Below are 7613 nucleotides of genomic sequence, written 5' to 3' on the forward strand. Positions count from 1 at the left end.
CTAGAGGAAAGACCAGGGGGCTCTGAGACACTGAATATATCCTCAGAGCTCCTAGAATGGTGCCAGACCCTCTCCCTGAACTGCCTCTGCTGTGCGATGAGATTGTGTCTCTCAGCAATCTTTCAGGAAAGTGGAGTCAGCCCTTCTTTGCCGCACTGGACAATGAGAAACAGCTGAGCTAGAACCTGGCCAGTAGTAGACCCATTCTTGGTTCACCGGCAGCCACACGCGCAGTTTTCCCCACCTTGCCCTTTAAAAAATGTGCACAAGTATATATTACTCAACATATCAAATATAGAAAGTACAAATATGCAAAAAGAAAACAACCACTTGGAACCCCAACACACTGGATGGCCACTGTTAACATTTTGATATATGTCCTTTTAGACTGTTTTCATGCATATGTGTGATGTTTATTTACAAAAAATATGAATCATATTATGCAATGTGGTTTTGTAACCTGCCATTTAAAATCTAACAATATATCGTGAATATATATCTGGTGTAACATATCTGAGCCCACAGCATCGTTGTGAATGGTCGTATAGCCCAAACATGGTTGTACTCTCATTTATTAACCAACCCCATCAGGGGATGATTAGGGTTTCTCCAGTGCTCTGAATGCTGTTATAAACAGCAGTTGCAATAAGTAAGCTCACCTTTGAACACCATTTAGTTCTGTCTTGTCAATACATTCCTAGAAATGCAATCGCCGGCCTAAAACATATATATTTGTACACTTTATTGTATACTGCCAAATTAAACCCTTCTCCTCAAAGATTACCAATTTACACTGCTACAGCAAGGTAGAGAAGACCCATATCCCCATACTCATGGCAACATTTGGCATCATCTCCGCGCCCACAGAACAGCAGTTGAAGAATCACACGTTTGGGAGCAGGTGGGTGTGGATGCAGGATCGGCTCCACCCCTAGCAAGTCATGGCTCTCCCCTGGACCCAAGTCGCCTTTGTAAAAGCAGCTGACGGGCACAATAATGAGTCCTCCAGACACTGGGACCTGGGCCTATGGGCACCCCCCAGACGTGGCCTGGCCCCACCTGAAGAGTGTGGGCTCCTAACAATGACCAAGGTTCAGACCATTTTTCCGGCCTTCCCCCCACCCCCAGGTTGCACCCTGTCTCGCTCGTCTGGCCAACGTCCTATTGCTGTCAGGGCTAACAGGGCTGGCTGGGCTGCAGCAGGAGGCATTTGGAAAGAGAATTACTAACACGTGAATCTTTGCAGCTACTTCAGAGAGCTGTGCTTTCATGCACACCCTCGTGGCTCCCTCCTTGGGTCCCAGATGGCTTTCTACAGAAGGTTTATTGGAAGTTTGGAGCTTCCTTGTCAGTAAGTTTGGAAAAAAAAAATCTGTTAAATCACCCAGCAAGCCGCAGAGCTAATCAGAAACCGCAGAACCTGGAGAAAACGGAACGAAGTAGAAAAGCAAATGGCCCCCACTGTTCCGTTGATCTATTTCTCCCTTTATGCTGCTCTTTCTTATCTAGCTCCGCAAAACACAGTGTCTCCTTCCAGCTTGTGATGAGGATAGCTTTCCCGCCAATCTGCATATTATGGTCCACACAGACTTGAGTCTCCACAGGGAAGACGGTTGATTTATGGGGAATGGATCTTCAATCAGCTTCATTCCAGCCTTCTGAGGCTCTCCCTCTACTCCTGTTCGGTTCCTAATTCATTAATCTCCCACCTCCCCGCATTTGCCTGATCCGATTACTCTTACATATAAAATATGATTTTGCTCCTTTATGTACCACTGACTACTCATTTGATAATAGGTGCCCCTATACCTTGTACCAGGAGATGTAAAGAGGCCGATATGGGTTCTTCTCTCTACCTGGGGGCCTTCTCCGACTCTCTGGAACGCGAGGATGAAGCAGCAGAAAGAGAAATAACAATGAGGGAGAGGTTTACAGTCTCACCAGGGTAAGGAAGGTTCTCATTTTCTGGTTCTTTTTTCGTTATAGGGAAGTTTTCAAGCTTCTCCCAGCTGCATCTTCAGCAAATGCTGTAGCGCCGGCAGCATCTCTGGAGTCTCTGTTCTTCTGCAGGGTAAGAGCGGTGGGGAGGCGGGACTGGGGAGCCGCCTCCTCTACACTTAGTACATGAGGACCAAGGGCTTTGTCAGAGCACTGCGCTGGCATTTAGCACACTTTAAACGAGATTTGCTAAACTACAGAGCCAGAAAGGACTTAAAGATGATTCTTGACCCATTGCCTTGCTTCTTTGTCTTTTCATTTCCTTTACCTTCCTTCCTGCCCTCTTTCCCTTTCTCTTTCCTTCCTTCCTTCCTTCCTTTCTTCCTTCCTTCCTTACTTACTTACTTACTTACTTACTTACTTACTTCCTTCCTTCCTTCCTTCTTTCCTTCTTTCTTTCTTTCCTACTTTCCTTCCTTTCTTTGACTTCTGGCCTTCTTGCCTTACTGTCTTCCTTCCTTCCTTTTCTTATTTCCATAGCCATTCCAGGGAAGGTACTAGTGCAGTAAAAGAATACTGGCCTTGGATGAAGAACCCAAGAGCCTGAATGCTTGCCATAGGAGTGTGGAAACTGGGTCAGAGAAAAAGGTGAGAAAGCCCCAGGCAGCCCATCCCCCTCCACGCATGTGGATTCCTAAACCCAGGGGTGAGGGGCCCCAACCGCATGCTGGGGTCCCTAACTCTAAGAGTCCTCACAGCACAGATTTTAATGGCAGGGCATTTAGGGAGCTGTTAGGAGGTCCCAGTAGAGGCTCTGCTGATCTGCAACAGCCCAGAGTTCTCACCTTAGAGAAAGTGGCCAGGCCCATGCTGGGGTCCCAAATACATGAGCCCCATCTTCGATCCTCATCCTCTTGTTCCCTTTGCCTTCACCTGCGCTTTCTCTCCCAGCACCTTCAATCGATCAGGTCAGTCTCCTTTATCTCTCTCGCTGAGTTTATCAGCTCAGCCCTGGCCTGGAAAGATCATATTAGGTCCTTAATTCTGCCTCCTCCGTGAAGACCTCTCTGATTACTTCAGCCTACACAGCACTTCACAGGCAGCACTGATGGGCTCTTTAACTGTGTCACGCGTGTCTCTCTCGGTCCGCCCTGGAAGGGGCCCTTGTTTCCCTTCACCTGTAGGCTGAGTGCCGTGTCCTTTGAGCCTAGGGTGACATAGAGCTTCTCTCACACCTGAGGTAGTTGTGAATCCACCTTACCTCGGCCTGCCGCTCCTTTGAGTTGAGGCCTTTGGCCTTTTCTTCTTTGTGTCTCTAGTATTTCACACAGTGCCTGGCACATAGTAGGGTTTTACATACATGAAAACACTAAGACACAGACCAGAGTTAGGGAAAGAGTAAAGAGGGGAGATGCTACAAAGTTAAAAGAAGCTTCTGTCATTTTTGAAGGGTTATTTCCAGTGTTCACCAAGTGGGGCTCCAGTTCTCAAAGTGTGGCTCGGAAATTCCCGGGGGCCCCGGCACCCTTCCTCAGGGTCTGACGTCAAATTATTTTCAAAATCATACTAAAATATGATTTGCCATTTTCACTCTCATTCTCTCGGCATTTTCCGGAAGCTACACGATGTGTGATATTACAGAGGACTGAATGCAGAAGCGGATACAAGAATCCAGCTGTTTTCTATTAACCCAGACACCAAAGGGATTTGAAAAAATGTGAAACAATGTCACTCTTCTCATTAATTGTTTCCCCTTTGGAAAATATAACTATTTTTCATAAAAAAAAATGCTATTTATGTTAACATTCAATGGGCTTATTCTGGTGATTTTAAAAATAAATTAAGAAATAGTTTAAACATTTCTGTTTTAATTTCTAATGCAGTAAATATCGACAGCTATAACCCGTAGAAACAAAGTTCTTTGGGGTCCTCGATAATTTTTGAGAGTGAAAAGTTTGAGAATCTTTGTACTAAAACGCAAATATTATTTGCTCGCCTGGTAGTCAGCACTCCTTTTTCCTACCCACCCAGTTTCCATTCGCTTTTATTCTTGGAGCCTGTGCCCTGTGAATTTTGGGATTACTCTCGGCTCTGGATAATCCATACAGTGTGGCTCCCAGTGGCCCTCAGTGGCGTCATGCTAATGAGGACAGAGCAGCCGTGTGAGGATGGAGCTTAATGAGGGTCCCTGGGCACTATCTCTGCAATGGCCAGCAGGCCTTTTCTTTTTCCTCGTTGTAGAAACCCATGAGTCTCTCTTATCTCCTCGGAAACTACTGTCTTGTTCCACACACTTGACCAATCCAACAACCAGCCCTTCTCAGCTCACAGGCCCTTTTCCCAAAGCAAGAGCTGAGAGAACGTTTCTCAAGGCCTAGCCTTCAGGATTAGCTGAATCCCAATTTGCACTCTCCCTTAGAAATGGCAGGTGGAGCGGGGAGAGGGAGAAAGAAGAAGATGCCCTTCCAGAGGGCAGCTGCAGGGCTGAGGGTCCTGGGGCTGACACCCCACCTCCACTCAGTGATACACACTCCAGAATCCCCCAAACTGTCTGACCCAGGAAACTGTCTCAAGGCCCAAACTCAAGAATAATATGTGTGAGTTAGTGTTGCCTCGGTATCAAATCAATCAAAGCATTTTGAGCACTGGAGGGTCAAATTACAAAGGAATTGAGATTTGTCTGGAGGATGGAAGGCAGGAAAAAGAACGTATGGGTAGAGATGCCACCACCACCCACATAAATAATGATAATAGTAACTAACTATTATCATTAGTTTTATAGTAACTATTATTATAAGCACAGGCACAGTGATGCATTTTCCTCACAACTCAGCGAAGCAAGTGCATTGTTAATATTATCTCCGCTTTAAAGATAAGGAAGCAGAAGCTTAGCAAATTGAAGTAATACGCCTCCTATTAAGTAATGGGGCTGGATTCTGACTCTAGAACCCTTGCTATTTAGGGAGTAACCAGTTCTGGAGAGGCCTAAACAGAAAATTGGTTCTCTTTGCTAATTATTGCCCTACGAAAGGGAAAGAGAATAACTCTTCTGAAAGTCACATTAACCCATTGTAAAATATCTGCTTCACAGTTCATGAGGTTACAGTGGAGTTCATTTCTCAAGCAGTGCATCCAGGGGACACACCAGGAAGTGTGAGCAGTCCAGGCAAACTTTCTCGAATTTTTTTTTGGCAGGGCCAGCGACAGGGTGGGGTGGGGGGCGGGGGTGGATATCTGGTTACTCCTGCTTAAACAATTTTTTTTATTTTTTGGCTACACTGTTGGGCACACCACCTAGAGTTGGCCCTGGGTGCCTGTATCACTGTGTTTGTGTGCTAGAGCCAATTCTAAATGCTTTCTGAGGAAAAATCTGACAGATCAGTGAGTTGCCCTGGGCTCACCTCCAGAGGAGGTGAGATGGTCGGCTAGAGAGGCAAGTCCCTGGTCTCCTCAGCTTCCATAAGGGAACTGCCAAAACTGCTCCCAGCTCACAAAAAGAAGACACTGGTGACTCTCTCAGGCAACACAATCCTCAACTCACCTTCTCCCTGTATTTGTCACAGGCTCGGCAAAGGGCAAGAATAGTTTGCATTTCTTTGCTTTAAGGGCATATGGCCTCTTTACTCTTCCAGGGACTTGAAAACTCACCCCCGGGCCAGGCCAGGTTGGCAGAAACTGGGGGGCCTGCCCTGCAGCAGTGGGGCTCCTTGCAAAACTGCTTTGTGAATTGGGTCTTACTGTGATGCCATTTAAAAAAACTAGCCATTGGCCAGTAGCAAGGCTGTCAGGAGGAGGCAGTTCATTACATCCCACAGCAGCGGGACCAGGGGTGGTCCCCACTTGAATCATTCTTAGGAGGACAAGTTTAGGTAAAGAACTATACAAATGCAGATTTGTAACAAATAGCTCCCTCCCCGGATCTCTCACACTCTCACGCACATTCCCAACCCCCATCACCCTGCAGACACTCTGGAGCCAGCAGTGCTTCTGGGGTTCTCAGTACCAGGTTCTGGGCTCCTCCCAAGCCTGGATAAATTTTCACCTGGGACACTCACGGCACTGTGAATTACATAACTGGCTTGGCGCCTCTCTTTATATTGGCCTTTAGAGAGCTCAGAGGTAAATTAGTTGTTCCCTAGAGCGAGTAAATACAACTTTGAGGTATTCTTCCAGATCTTTTTCTATTTCTTTCCCTCTTTTTTTTAACTTGAGAAACTCAATATTCTGAAAAGCACATACTATAATTACTCTACCTGATACCTGCCATATAAAATTCACAACTGTTAATATTTTTTTATGTTTGCTTCAAGTCAGTAAAATATTACCCATAAAATTGAAATGTCCATTGTCCGCCCTCTAAGACAATTTCCTAGCCCCCAACCCTAGCTGTAACCCCTCTCTTAAATTCAGTTCAGATCTTTCTTTTTAAAAATCTGATAAACATTTATGTGTTTATAGAAATTTATGGGTGGACTTTTTTTGCATGCATTTTATAAATGGTTCACACTAATGCATTATTTTGTAATGTGCTTTTTAAATTTAATAGTATGCTTTGGTGATCCTTTCTCACTCTGGGTCCCAAATGTGCATTTTCTGTTGTATTTTATAGCTCCTTATTAGCCACCATATATCCTTTTTGGAACAAAGCAGAGTTAAAATAAGAAAGGAATTAATACATTAATGATCTTCTAGTATAATAGTTATTATTCTAAGTAAGAGCTGGTCATCTGCCATGTATCTTCATGGAAGCCTAAAACAAAGGAAAACAAGCCAATGCTGGCAGCAGGAGAAACTTAAGCTAAATATGAAGAAGCTTCCCCAATAATGTAGACATTCGAGGGAAACCGTCTTCTCTGAGATGGCTTGGCTTCTATTCCACATGGAGGCAAAGAAATGGATGAAATGAAATGACTCTAGATTTTTAATCAACTAACCAATTCCAGCAGGAAGCTAGTGGGCCAACTATGGGCTAAGTGTTAGGGAAGACAGAAGAGGTCTAGAAAGGGCTCCTGCCTTCCAGGCCCTACAACCTTGCCGGGAAGATAATCAGGCCACATGCAAGATGGTACAGGAGGATGCGGGACAGTGGGCTGAAGAAGGTAAAAGCAGGAAGTCCAACTGCCTGGGTTTAAATCCTCACTCTGCACTTGCTACTAACTCCAAGAATTTACTTAACTTCTTTTGCCTCTATTTCTTCATCTCTAAAATGGAAATAATGGATTGTGTGAGAATTAAATGTGCTAATATTTGAAAAGCTATGAATATAGTACTTGACATTTAGCAAGTATTGCACAGTCAACTGTTGAACAACATGGGTTTGAACTGCATGGGTCCACTTACATGCAATCTTTAAAAATACCGTAAATGTATTTCCTCTTCCTTATGGTTATCTTAATAACATTTTCTTTTCTCTAGCTTACCTTATTGTAAGAATACAGTGTATATTCTGTATTCTGGCAGCAAATATTTGTGAACAATAATATCACCTCTCCCAGGGAGTTTTAGGAATCTTCCTAATATTATCACGTAGTTTTCTGCTGCGATGTTCCGTCCATCCCAGTAACACTGGCGTCAAGCATCATTACAACTTTTCTTTAGACCATGATGCTTGAGACTCTTCCTTGAAATCAATATGTATAACATACAATACACGTGTTAATCAACTGTTTATCTTA

The sequence above is a fragment of the Pteropus vampyrus genome, unplaced genomic scaffold (assembly GCF_000151845.1).
Source record: "Pteropus vampyrus isolate Shadow unplaced genomic scaffold, Pvam_2.0 Scaffold66, whole genome shotgun sequence".
NCBI classification, from domain to species: Eukaryota; Metazoa; Chordata; class Mammalia; order Chiroptera; family Pteropodidae; genus Pteropus; species Pteropus vampyrus.